The following is a 14,205-nucleotide window of genomic DNA, read 5'->3' on the forward strand; positions in this document are numbered from 1 at the left end:
TCTACTTGAAATAGAGACTTCCTAGCTTAAATTGACGTTGGTCTTGGGTTAACTATTTCTATTCCATGTCAACTAATATCATCTTGAACTGAGTCACCAAGATTGACACCCCAAAAATGTAAAAAATATGTGCTGAGGTAAAATATCAGAGAAAGAGGCTTATTCTAAATACACAGCAAAGATGAACTTGTAGGGTACATCCAACCCTTCTTCTCTTTTGCTGTCCTTGCCCTGCCTATGCCAGATGTTTTGCCACACCTTATTTGTTCCTTAGGACATCTCTTTGAGTTTGTATTATCCATATGTGGCAGCTGGGGAAACTGAGGCCAAGATGTTTCAGTAACCTTCTGGAGATCATTGATCATATCTAGAATTTCCCAATACATAGCCTGTGTCAGACGCATTTGGGTTCTGAAATGCAGACTCAGGGGTCTCACCCAGAGCTCCTAAAGTTTTGGGGTGGGGACCCATACATTTTCATTTTTTGACAGCCTCCCTTGGTTGCTTGTATAAACACCAACGTCACATCACCTACACCTACACCATATCTGTGTGAGGGTTCCTGACATGCATGAATTCTGTTTATGGGCCAGAACTGCTTTGCCTGAGGGCGTCGGTCTATTGGAAATGATTGACAGAACGGGAGCAATGTAGCAGATGCCGAACAACACAGGGGGTAGGGCTGCCAATGCCCCTATAGTAAGAAATCCAGGGATAACTTTTGACTGTCCCCTATACTTCACTACTAGTAGCCTGCTGTTGACGGGAAGCTTTAACATGAACTCAGTTAACACGTATTTTTTGTTATATGTGTTATATGCTGTGTTCTTATAATAAAGTGAGCTACAGAAAAGAAAATATTATCCAGAGAATCATCTGGAAGAGAAGGTACATTTACAACACTGTATCGTATTTATTGAAAAAAATCCACACAGTTCAAACCCATGTTGTTCAAGGGTTAACTGTATTTTCTGTCCTGAGATTTGAGACCTCAAAGTGTCTTGGTGTTTTTTGCCTTTAATGGTCTTTTACCCTAGGAGTTACTCAAGTTCTCTGCTGATTTCCTGCTTGCTTTTGACTAGTCGCAGCTTGTTTGATCCGATGGTATTCTCTTACAGCCCTGTCTTTGCAAGAGGCTTTACCACTACGTATTAGTCCACATCCAGTAAGGAAACCACCGGAGGCCTGTGAACAGAGGGAGATGCACGTAGGGAATGGGCTGCACAGATGGCGAAAGACCAGGAAAGTCAGATAGGACAGGGAAGCAATCAACACATAAGGGTAGCAGGAAGATTAGCAACCACGTGGTGACACTACGGTGTCCTGCCCTGTCAGGGACAACCGGCGGAGGCAGTGGTACCGGAATGCAGATTCTGGGGCCATGTGGCAGGTCCTGGGAGCATCTGGGGAGAGGGCTTCTGATGAGGGCTCTGAGCAGGAAGGAGGTGCTGGTGATGTGGCCTGAGGCAGAGTGGGGGTCATGCCCGGCTCCCCCTCCTGTTGCACATCACTTCCCACGAGCCCTCTCATTGGCCAGATCACCAGGAAGCTGGTTGGCAAAGCAGGCTGACAGAGTTCCTGATATACAGAGCAAGGACGGGGGCAGCTTCAGCTTGGCCACCCCAGTCCCATGCCACACCTGCAGACCACGGGCGCCAGGACTGGATCCCTGCCTGTCCCCTTCTCTTGCCTCCCAGGACTTTCCACGTCCCTTCATGTGGGCATGCGAGCTCCCAGCTCCCTGGCCGGGCAGGGCAAGGCCCTCCTCATGGTCTCAGGGCCCTACCTTGTGGCTGCAGAGAGGGAGGCGAGACACCAACCTCACCTTCCGTGGTAGGCGTGGTAAGTCCACGTCCTTATCCCAGGACCCATGGATGCGAGGTCACATGGGGAGGGGGTCAAGGTGCAGATGGAGCTAGGGTACTGGTAGATGACCTTACACAGCGGGAATCCTGGATTATGGAGGGGAACCTATCCTGTAACCCAAGGGTCCTTACATTATGAGAGGGAGGCAGAAGGACGGAGCTACGTGACCACAGAGTGTGATATGTGACACAGGCTGCCGTTCAAGTCCCCTGGGACAAGAGCCCTGCTTAACGGACTCGTCTTATACAACTGTTTTTTTATCAGAAGGAACTAGACCTCCAACACAGCTCATACTGAAAAATAAAAATACAAATAATCTTTAAAATAAGAAATTTTTGGATAATATTCTTATAACTTGGAGTAAGGGGGGCACTTGCTTGAGTAGGACTAGAAGCACAGACCCACGAAGGGAGGACTGGCCGTCATGGGCACAGACGGATGTAAGATCTCTGACCATGCACGGAGACCGCGGAGTGAGGAGGCGCCCCATGACACCCACAGGGGGCCGGGCAGACCGCCTCGGGGTCGGGCTCCAGGGGCCTGGCGCCGGGGTGTAGGGGCCGTGGACACGAGTGGCCCACGCGGAAGCCAGTGCCCGGGGGCGGCCTGTACGGCTCTGGGGTTGTGTTTTGCTTTGTTTTTACCCACGGTTCTCAGTTCTTCCTTGACTTCTTTAGCTCCAAAGTTCCATTTTGACTTTCCTCTTGTCCTTTTCTGGTTTTGTTGAGCGGTGGTCACAAAGTATGCTCCAGCGGTCTCTGTTTTAGAGAGAACGCATGGAGATTATGTTTATTAACTAATGACATTTTTATTCACTATTCTGTTAGTGCTCTAAAAATGTCTATTCTGGTTTTGGGTGTAGAAGTTTTATATGTGCCAAGGTTGTTAGCTGTGTTATTGAAGTTCTTAAGTCTAATTGAATCAATTTCTGAAAGATATGTTTCTGGCTTTCCCAATTTCTCCTTGAATTTGCATATCTTTTGCTATAAATCTTGATGCTTTATTATGTGCCTAGGGATACACGGCTATTGTTATTCTTTGTGAATTATTTCTTCAATCAGTAGAAAATTACTTCATTGCCTCCTTTAGGAATGTTTGCTTTGAAACCTCCTGTTGGTGTTGCTACATTAGCCTTCCCTCGTTAGCATCTCCTTGTGTGTCTCGTCTCGTCTTTATTTATTACCGTCTCCTGTGCCATTTGGTTTTGTCGGGGACTCTTGTAAACAGCATACATTTACCTTAACCTGCCAGAACAGGCCTTTTAAGGGGGGAATTTAACCTGTTATGATGACTAACATGTCTCAAGTTATTCTAGTCACCATATTTTTAGTCTTCTGATTAAATTATTATGGAAAACATGAGTTAAGGAAATAAGAGGTAAAACTTTCAAGTTACTAAAGGAAAGAGAAAGATTTCCACCAGCCAGGGAAGCACAAGGAGGTACAGAAATCTGCAAGGAAGGCAGAACGTCAGACAAAGTTTGCTCTCTCCTTAGGACTGTCTGCATGCTTTCCCTCCTCTGATCATCCTTTGGAATTTCTAGGAGCCACTAGAATTTTAGTTGCCGGTGTTTTTTTCTTTTATTAATATTCATCTAGAAGCGCATGCTTCAATGATGCATTAAAGATGATGATTGCGTTCAACTCGCTGACACTTTACCAGCTCTGCCCAAATGCCAAGGCACCCCCCGCAGCCGAGACGTCGTTTGCAGCACCTCCGTGGTGAGGCCGCATCATTCACGCCGCCAGCAGAATAGATTTATGTATTTATTTCACAATTTTCTGGGCGGTGTCAGTGAAAGGTCTTGGTGGTGGAGCGTATTTTGGAATTGGTCCTCTGTGACGGCTTGTTTATTCTCCTATCTGCTGATTCTTTGTTGCCTATTAATTTTTTTGTTAATATGCAGCTTAATCTGGTGTGAATGAGCTGGAATCTGTAAGAGTCGATGCCCCATTTCCTCAGAGGAAGCCTGGCCCCGCTGGGAAGGGCACACCGACAGGAAGGCTTCTCCGCCAGGAGCTGGTCAGGGGCCGGCAGCCCTGCCTCCTGCTGAGGGCTCCCAGGGCTGCGGGGCCTCGGGCTCCATGGACCCCTCCCTGGGCTCATGCGGGTGCAGCACACAGAGAAAAGGCTGGCAGGACAAGGAGAACAAACACCCACTTTACCTAGGCGATGACAGTGTCCAGTAAGCCCCCAAAGGCAGAGCTCTCTGATTAAACCTGTTTCAAAATGTGTACTTTTCTGGGCAATTATACTTCGCTAAAAAGTTAAGAAAACACTGGGTTGAAGAAGGAGGCTTAGCCCCGAAGGTAGCTGGGACGGTCCTCGAACCGAAGACCTAATCTGATGACTACCTCTGTTGCTAGCAGAGCAGAGGTGCTGGAAGAGAGGAGAGAAACCCCGTCCAGGAGGGCCGGGCACCTGTGTGCAGGGGTGCACAGAGGGGGCAGCAGGGCATCGGCTGTGAGGCACAGGCTTGCTTCTGAGCCCCAGACAACCGGGCAGGGAAGGCCCTGCCAGTCACACGAGTGCATCATCCTCCCTTTAGAGGGAAATGAAGGTTAAAGTGAGCTCTCCTGGGGGAGCGTGGGAGGGATGGGCATCTCTCTTGTGTGAGCCAAGGCCCGAAGTTGAGGAGCAGGCCACCCCTCCCTCATGCCCCTCTCCAGCTGGCGCTGCTCATGCTGTGCGTTTGCACGCACACGATCATTCCCACCTGTCCATCTCCATCATCTTTGCACTATCCAGAAGTTTCTCAGAGATATTTCTGTGCTGGCATCCTTCCTGTTTTCCAGTGACCTCTAGGTCATGCTCATTCAATACCTCTCTAACTTGAGGGGGATTTAGAGGGCACCCATGCAGGCTCAGACCACCTTCGTGGACCGGAAAAGTGGCAGGGTGCAGGTGGGTATGGAGCGGCATCTGAGGGGGCTGTTGGGGGAGACCGAGGGCGTGATGCCAGCAGGTGATCTGTAACTTGGCAACTGGGAGGCTTGGGACAAGACAGTGAAGAAGATCCATTCCTACCTTCAAAGATTTTTCCAGTTTTGCTGTGGAGACATTAGCGCCCCGGATCCTTGGGAGGCTCAGCGTGCCAGTGCTGAGCAGAGACAAGCTCAGCGCCGGGAGAGGTCTGCACCCTGCTCTCCCTCTCAGCCTCTGCGCTCCTGGCCGCCTTTCTAGGAGGTCCCCTTGATCCTTCCCATCTCTCAAAGGCAGGGACTCATTCCATGTCCTCTCTGGAAATCTTTTCAGACCATACTCGTCTACACCAGCAATCACTCCAATAAATATCTTTTGAAAGAATGCTTCTGTGTGCTGGCATTCAGTCACAAACATCCAAGCCTTCCCTCGAGGAGCAGATAGATATACTCCTTCCTCTCCTAAATTGCTGTGTGCTCGGGCTTTTACCGTCCTTTGGCTCTGACACAGACGAGTATCACCCCTTGACACAGGTGCACCCTGTCAGCCCCTCGAGGTGCGGAACTCTCCCGGAGCTGGCGTGAGTCAGCCGTGTCCGCCACCCGTGCCCTCCCCTTCTCTGCCCGGATGCAGGGCGGCTCCCTGTCTCAGGCTTCGCTGCTCTGTGCCAGCAGAGGCTCGGCACATGATGGGGGGAGCTTCCGTTTCCAGCAGCATCTCCGGGGTGCTCCTGCTCTTGTGGGAAGTCCCCCTGCCTCGCCACAGTCCTGGCCCAGAGGCCTGCCTTCCCCCGGGGGCAGGTTAGCGCCCGCTGGTGCTGACGTCTGGGCTGCCTCACTGCCCCATTTGGTATCTCTGTTCTTCCAATGCTTGTATTAATTTCCTGTCTAAATTCCCTTTGTTTGGAATCTTACCCTGGGTTCTGTTTCCTGACTGGATCTTGACCAATAAGTGTTCATCTACTTCCTCAACAATTCATTTATTGATAAAAAAAAAAACCTAATTGTGCTGATTCTGTGTGCCAGGCACTGTGCTGGGTGCCAGAGATTGAGAAATAAAAAGAGAAGTAACCAAATATATATCTGTCACCTTGAAAGTCAGTGACTGAACGATGTGTGAGGGACAGCATTCCTGCCCGCAGCCCCACCCAGCCCCAGGCACTGAAGCTTTGGGACATCTCTGGGTTATGACTGCAGGACTGAGCCTGCCCCGGGGAAGAGTATTTCAGAGGATGGTCGGCCATGTTTCCACTAGTGGCTGGATGTCAAGTTCTTAACTGGACTTTAGTTCTGGCTCTGAAGTGGCCGAATATGGTGGTGGGAGCTGAGGAGTCAACCTGACCTTTATGAAAGTGGCGTTCTGCAAGAAGTAGATTGCTCGGGCACGGAGAGCCCATTTATGCTCCACCTCTGGCACTTTCAAGAGAACAAGTGTTCTAAGATTCTTTTGTAGTCTTGGAAGAAGAAGGTTCAACATTGATGCTGAGCATTTCTAGCAGCCGATGCCCTAGTATCCAGAGTAGAGAGAAATCCTCGGGGTAGCTTTGACCCAGTCAGAAAGCCAACTACCACTTACCAGCCAGCCTCTGTGTCTTACCCAGGACAGGAGTTCCTGATGGGAACTGATTTCAGAAATTGGATTAGGGCTCTTGTCAGACGCTGCTCCGTGCTCTGAGCCACGAGTCTATAGGCAGAGCGCAGCGTGGCCCCCCACTACAGCTCTGCGCTGTCCTCGGACCACTTGATGGATCGGTCAGCATTTATCAGCCTCTGAAGCCCCATGCCCGGAAGAGACATTTCCCTGGAATCAAAAGCTTTAAGAGCTTAGACGAATGCTCGATGCGATGGGTGGGTGATGCCTGAGGCTGCCAGGCCTCTCGGAGTCTCCTTGACTGTGTTGCCATGTAGCCTGGTGCCCTAGATGATGACAAATGATGCTCCCTGGGAGTTTGAGCTCAAAGTCTTTCTCAGTCTGGTGAGCTGGACAATTTCTTTAGTGTAGAACAAAGTTCTTAATATTTTTATTTGAAGGGAAGACCTAGACCCATTGAGGATGTGGTAAAAGCTATGGACCCTTTCACTGGAAACATGTATTTGCACAGTTTTGCACACAGTCTCTCTGACATCCGTTGGTCCCCAGGCCCAGATCAGTACTGTACAGCTGTGCTGTGCTGGAGAAAGCAGAGGCACTCTATGGTCTTGTTGGGCAGGTCCACGCCCTGCCTCTGGCCTTTTGGGGCCCACATTCTGCATACACTGAAGTGCAGCAAGGCCATTCATCCATGGCCACTGTGCCAAGGTCTGTGCTCAGGCAAAAGGCCTGTCTTCTCTGTGGCAGGGCTTCCTTTTGGAGATGGCAAGAAGCAGGTGATGTCTGGGGCCTGTTCCTTCACAAATGTTTCCATGCGGCTTCTATTCCCATCACTATTAGAAAGTTCCTGCCAAACTTTCTAACAGCCTCATCTTCCAGAGCTGACAACAGACATTTTATTCTTCATCCTTCACAGCCACTTGGCAGCATGTGACCCAGCTGGTCGCCCCTCCCTTGAAATGTTTCAGTCTTGACCTCTAGAGGGTTGCTACTCCCTCCCTGGCCTCTTCTCCTCAGTCTCTTTGCTGGCTCCCTCCCAGCTGCCTGCACTGTAAGTGTTGGAGTCCTATGGCTTCATCCTGAGACCTATCTTGTCTCTATCTGCATTTATTCTCTAGACAGTTCCATCCAGCGCTATGGCCTTCAAAGTCTCCCGGATCTGATGGTTTTGGTCTGACCATGGCTCTGGGTTCTGATGCATATGTCCAGCCACTAACTTGAATCCCTGCCTGGGTGAACCAGCATCCCAGAATTGATATTCCCAAATGATGTTCATGATTGCAGTAAGATGCCATTTTTCTGAAGTGACAGGGGGTGGTGGTGGTGGTGGGAACTGGAGAGAACCAGGGTAGGAGGTGACCAGTTATCAAGTTAAACATTCACAGAGCACCCTTAACCTTTTTCTTTTCCCTTATCTTGACCACCCACTCGATCTGAAAATCCAGCAAAGTCCCATCACCAAAATAGATGACGATCACATCGTCTTTCCCCATTTTTCTTACTCTAGACAAGCCACCTTCGCCTCTTACCTGGAGGGATGCAGTAGCCACCTCACGGGCCTCCCTGCCTCCTCTGTACACCATTCTTTCACCAGCAACCAGTGGCTTTTCATAAACTAAAATAGGACTGCATTACATTGCTTGCCTTCTAGAACTTACCAGGGCTCCTCATGGTCAGGAAGAAGTAAATCTCCCAATCCAGGCTCTGTGGCATCCATCGCCTGCCCATCTCACACTCTCAAATTCTGCACAGTGTTGTAGCTAGGCTCAGTGGGTTTCTTTTTAGTTTTTTAAATATGCTAGGCTCTTCTTCCAGTCTAGAGAAGGATTCTAGAGAAAATGTGACACAAATTAATTAATTTTCATGCGTATGCTGCTTGGTCTCTCCAATCATATCACAAGCCCCTTGAGAGCAGGGGCCCAGTTTTATGCTTTTCGTCCTCAACATCCCCACCTGGGCCCCCGGCCTCCTCTTCCATTGGCACCTGGGCCAGTATCCCTCACTACTTCATTTAACAGACTGTGTTGTGAGCACCTACTGCACATCGAGCTCTGCCTTAAGTCCGGGGAATTTAGTAGACATGAGATGCTGGGATTGTTGCCCTCTTAGTCTAGAAGTAGACTTGGCTTGGTGAGAATGCGGGTGAGGGGACAGTTGCCATAAAGTAATAAAGGTGAGATGTGTCAAAGCAAATTTCAGCTTGCATAGAATTTTGTCATTCTAATGAATTTTGAAAACTATCACAAGCTACCTTTATTGCTTAGGATTAGTAACAGACTAACTAGTGCCTTCATTGCTTGCAAGAGGAAATATGATTTCCCAAAATGCTAAATTCACTCCTAGGCTGTAGCTGAGAGAATCAAACTTATGGAAAATATTGATATTCCTAACCGGAATAGACAGCAAGTGAAGTAAACCCTTGCTTGTCTTCCTTCCCCCACGGTAAACATCTTCCATTCAGAGTTTTGCCGGAGACACAGCAGACCAATAAATCAAAGCATATCAAAGGAGAAAGCATTACTCTTGTAGGAACAGACTCTTCCTTCGGACTTAACCACAACTACAACATGTTAGGGGTGAGGCTGCCTGTGCCCACGTGTTGTATTTGGCGTGGAGAATCTACCTTACATCTTTGTCTCAAAGCTTTTCCTTAAAAAATTGTAAACCAAGCCTTGCTAGGTTATAACCCAAAGCTTCCTTGCTAATGCAAGTGGAATTAGCTACCAGGCATAAATATTGCCTAGAAGTGTAGCTTGTAGAGTGTAGTGAGCAAGCATAAGCTATCCGTGCACATTTAAAGCTATTCATTATAGAGAGCAAAGTAGCCTGGCCGGTCTGAGGTGGAGCTGGGATGTTCTGTGCTGGTTAAAAATCATAAAAGGCTTATGGAAATGAATGACGTGGTGTTATTTTTAAAAAATTAATTTTTTTCCTTTTCTGCTCCAAAAAGAATAGAAGCAGGAAAGAAGAAACTTGGGCAAATTCGTGTTCTGTCTTCCTATTAGGGGAGGGGAGCTTGTGGCGGAAGCCCCTGAGCCTGGGAAGGGTGGGAGGTGGAGCTCATGCGCAGGGCCGGAGGCCATTATTCCTAACCCGCAGCAAAAGGGCTCAGAGTAAGAGGGCTCCTAACATCCTATCAGAACCACACATTGCCACAGACAATCATTGTAAGAGTGCTCTTTGAGGGGGCTGCCAGATTTCCAAAAACTCGGCAAAGAATGGCTTTATCCTTTAAAAGCTCTAGGCATTTTCTCAACAGTTTAAGCCAAATCAGTCTCACTAGTACAGATTTTGACCCAAACTGGTATTAGTTTACCTTAAAACAACTCAGAATGACTTTTGTCTGCTTCAGAGTATCACATTTGCCCTCAAAACCTAAGGATTTAGCACCGTGAAGGCACAGGAAGTGCAGCGTGATGGCTGCTGTGACAGGGAAGCTCTAAACGGGCAGGCGCTCCTGGGGCTGCGGGGGGGACCTGGGTGGGCTCTCTCGGAGGGTTTGCTCCCAAGGGGTCCAGACTGAGACACATGAATTCAAGCATCAGTCAAGCTACCTTACAGTCATACATTCCATACAGATTAAGCTGGGAATTGAAACAAGCATTTTATTTATGCCTGCAGTGAAAACTGGGTTAAATAATTAGTGCTTTGATTTAAGAAATGGATGGAAGAGTGCCTAAATATTTCTATTTAGGTTTTTTTCTTTAAGTCAATTCAGAGCTCTGTACTGTTAAATTACTTTAGTGAAGACTGTAGGTCAGATGTACAAGTGAATGGGAAGGGTTCCAGTTTCTAATCCTGGACTTGCACTTAGTTGATTGTTCTCCCCACTATACCCAGCAAAGTACAAGCTACATCCTCAAATATAAGGCTGATTTTTTTACTTGCATTAAATTTAAGTGAGCACCTCCTAAGGGCTAGGAGACCATGACTCTTATTTCAGGCTGGGCCACTTCCAGTTGTGGGTAATTATTTCTCTTCATGAGCTGTCAGCATCAGTAAAATTGGATAATGTCCTAATTATGTCCTGGCAATGTTAGGATTGTTTATTAAAGTTCCTTGTCCATTTTCACCATTATGTGAACAGGGTGTCATTATTAGGTCTGTTTCTGCTATCACCTCATCTTCTGTGCACCTAGTAAGAGCTCAGTGTACATGCACCCTAACCATCCAGGAAAAAATCTACACTCTAGCTTAGAAAACTGTAAGATGATCCAAATGTCACAGCAGGTCCCTGTTTCTCAGTGTAACAAAAACAGGGTGAGGGTGATGTAGACCTGAAGGTCACACACAGCTGAGCCAGTCCCTGTGCTTCTTTCCACCCCTCACATCCGATTGCATGAGGCGGGCGTGACCTCTGTTTCTTTCTGACACGTTGTGACTCCAGTATCTGGGCAGATCGTCTAATTTGGTGGGATACTACCCTGCAAGATGAATCATGTGGCTTTGCTTTCCTCCAATATCCATTAACCTGCACAAAGACCGTCAATTCACAGCACATTCTTGGGGGGTACCTGGCAGTCCTGTCAACGTGAATCTGGAGGCTGCCACTTGTCCTGCTCAGGAATCCTGATGGGGTGTGTTCCCTGTCCAGCCTCATGGGTGAGCCCTGCCATTACCAGTCCTGGGCCTCAGCAGTGACTAATGATGTCATTAAAAAAAAAAAAAGGCAGGTGAGCTTTGCATTGCAGGCTCCCTCCCGCACAGCCGTCTGTCTTCCTCTCCCCTCCTCCCTCCTAACAGTCTCCCCTCTGCATGAGAGCTGGCTCACGATAGCTCCCTCGCCCTGGCCTGTGGAGCGGCCTTCTGCACTGCAGATGAAGCAGTAGCGTGGGCTGCTGCCTCGGTGGCGGGGCTCTCAGCACGGACTTGCTCTCAGCGTAGTGCTGATGTCTTTCTATTCCTAATTCATCACAAGGGGACTGGCTTCCAACATCGATTTCTAGATTTCTTAAAAAGCCTCTCATGACAGGCAGCAAAATAAAAAAAAATAGACAAATGAGACCACATAAAACTAAAATCTCTGCATGTCGAAGGAAATAATCAACAGAATGCAGAGGTAACCTATGGGATGAGAGAAATATTTGCAAACCATATTCTCATAAATGGTTAATATCTGGAATATATAAGGAACTTCTACAACTCCAAACAAACAAATAACCTGATTAAAAATGGTCAAACAAAAAAGGCATGCAAATGGCCAATAGATACCTGGAAAGGTGCTCCACATCACTAACCATTAGGGAAATGCAAGTCAAAACCACAGTGAGATACCACCTCCCTCCCATCAGGACGGCCACTATCAAAAGAACAGAAAATGAGCACTGGCCAGGAAGTGGAGGAGTGGGAACTCTTGTGCACTGTCCGTGGGGATGTAAAATGGTTCAGGCACTGTGGAAAACAGTGTGGAAGTTCCTCAAAAAATTTAAAATAGAACTACCACGTGATTCAGCAGTCCCACGTCTGGTTATTCATCTGAAAGAACTGAAGTCAGGAGCTCAAAGAGACATCTTCACCCCCATGTTCACTGCAACCTTACTCACAATGACCAAGAGGTGGAGGCAACCCAACTGGCCCATCACATTGACAGATGAACGGATAAGCAAAAGGTGGTACATACACACATTGGAATATTACACAGCCTTAAAAAAGGAGGCAATCCTGTCGCATGCTACACCATGGTTGCGGCTTGAAGAAGTAAACAAGTCACAAAAGGATAAATACCGTATGGTTCTACTTGTATGAGCTACCTAAAGTAGTCAAACTCATAGAAACAGAAAGTACAGGGTTACTGAGGGCTCAAGGGGGAGGAGAGGAGAATTAATGTTTCCTGGGTAGAGAGTTTCAGTATTACAAGAGAAAACATTTCCAACAATGTGTTGTACAAACAATATGTATGTATTTAGCACCACTGGGCTATATTAAGAATGGCTAAACCAAAATGGTCAATTTAATGCTATGTGTTTTTTAACCACATTAAAATGCATACACACACAGGTCCCCCAACACAAAGCCTCTAACTCATGGGCATTTTCCTGCCCACAGTGTTTGAAGTCACTTGTGATGTGGTTGGAAAATTTCAATACTGATGATGATTTAAGATGCAAATGTTAGCAGATTGCAAGCAATAAATAAATGTAAGTGCACATAAATGGCTTAGAATGATGCTTGATCCCCTGTAGGCACCACATTCGCTCTTGGAATCTACTAATGTTTGCATCTTGAATCACCTCTAATATCAAAACTTCCCAAACACAGCTCATCTGGAAGGCACCACACACCCCTTTATTCAAAGCTCTCAGTCCCGATGTGGTTTGGAATACAGCTTTTTACCCCCGATTAGCTGTTTGGGTGTCTATACCACATGTAATGTTACACCCTCAGCAGCAGCTGATCATTAAACATGTTCCTGTTTCTCCAGAGATGTATGTGAATATTCATAATAAGTGGGAAAATCTAGACTATAAATTGCATCATTTTAGTTCAGGTCTGCAGTGTTGCCGAAAAGTCATGAAAAACCAACAAGCTGATTTCTGAGAACTTCAGGGTTTTGGAATTGTGGATATGGGTTATGGGCCTGTGCTGTGTCATCCCTAGTCCACAGAGGAGGGACCTGGAGACGAGGAGGTGCCATCCCGCCCAAGGTCAGAGCAGGGAGGACCCCAGCAGGCTCAAGGTGCTGGCAGTGCGGCTCCAGACTCCGACCTCTTGGCAGATGGGTGACCTGGACCCTCTGGTGAGACTTTGGTGATACGGGCTCAACCGGAGTCGATGCCTTTTTCACGGTCCTTTCTGAACTGAAGGTGCATCTGATAGCATGTTCAGAGTGGGGCGGGGTGGCCGGGTGTGCAAGAGAGCAGCCTCTGGGAGACCGTGGGCTTGGCCCCCTCGTTTGGGGCGGGCGACCTCAGCGGCTCTCCCGTTATGCTTCTCCCGCTCTTCCTGCCTCCCCCCAGCTCTTGTTCCCCACGTGGCCGTGCCTCACTGCCACAGGAACTAGGTGCCGTCAGTCCCAAGCTCACGTCTGTGACCTGCCGCAGAGGCCCGGCGCCCCTGTCCCCTCCGCCTGCACATGAGCAGGGCAGGCCGGATGGGCTGGAGAGCTGACACCCTCGCTCACGGCCCCCCGCTCCATGGACAGCCCCGAGGGACGGTGAGATCCCATGTGGGCCCAGCCACAGCCCTTCACAGGTGCCCCCTGTCCGCCTGCCCTCCTCTGGTCTTGCCCCCCCGGTCCCTGGCAGCAACGTGTGCCTGTGCCTGTGGGTGACAGAGGAGGTGGTGCTGGAGCTGCAGGTCTGCGAAGTGTGGGGCCATGTCTAAGGCAGCCGTTGTAAGACTGCACAAGTTCAAATGTTCGTGATCTTGGTTTTTTCTTTGGGGGGATATGACAATTTCATGATAGGTTCACCCTTAGGGAAAACACCCAGAAATGCAGAAGCTAAGGTATATTGGAGGCTTGGTAGGGTGTGTGCAGGTGGGGTGGGTGCACGTATTATAGAAGACAGGGGAAAAAGAGCATGGGGTCCATCTGGCTCCACAGGGGTCAGTATCCATTCCCCTGCAGAGTCCCAAGAACAGAGGGTCTGGCCTACCTCCTGGAAGGGCGGCACGAGACAAAAGAAACTGCTGAGGTGTGGCATGTGGGCCTCACATACACCCTGCGTGGGCCAGCAACCAAAGACGCTTACAGGCAGCGGAGGAATTAGCCGCTTCCTGTGTCCCCAGAGCTCACTGTAGGTGCAGCGCAGCAGAGAATGCCCTCGCAGAGGAACAGGATTCTAGCACGTCAAACGTTTCTGCTTTTACAATGAGGCCTCCTGTCGG

The 14,205-nt window shown here is 48.6% G+C and overlaps 1 long non-coding RNA gene across 1 annotated transcript in view; it reads left to right on the forward strand.

The window, feature by feature from the left end:
* Positions 1 to 1,592: 1,592 nt before the first annotated feature.
* Positions 1,593 to 14,205, forward strand: part of LOC118919601 (uncharacterized) — an 80,709-nt gene continuing 68,096 nt past the window's right edge. Inside the window, exon 1 of the long non-coding RNA XR_005027585.2 lies at positions 1,593 to 1,842. This is a non-coding gene — a long non-coding RNA (uncharacterized LOC118919601). The remainder of the gene's footprint in view (positions 1,843 to 14,205) is intronic.

Source organism: Manis pentadactyla, chromosome 7 (genome assembly GCF_030020395.1).
Source record: "Manis pentadactyla isolate mManPen7 chromosome 7, mManPen7.hap1, whole genome shotgun sequence".
NCBI lineage: Eukaryota > Metazoa > Chordata > Mammalia > Pholidota > Manidae > Manis > Manis pentadactyla.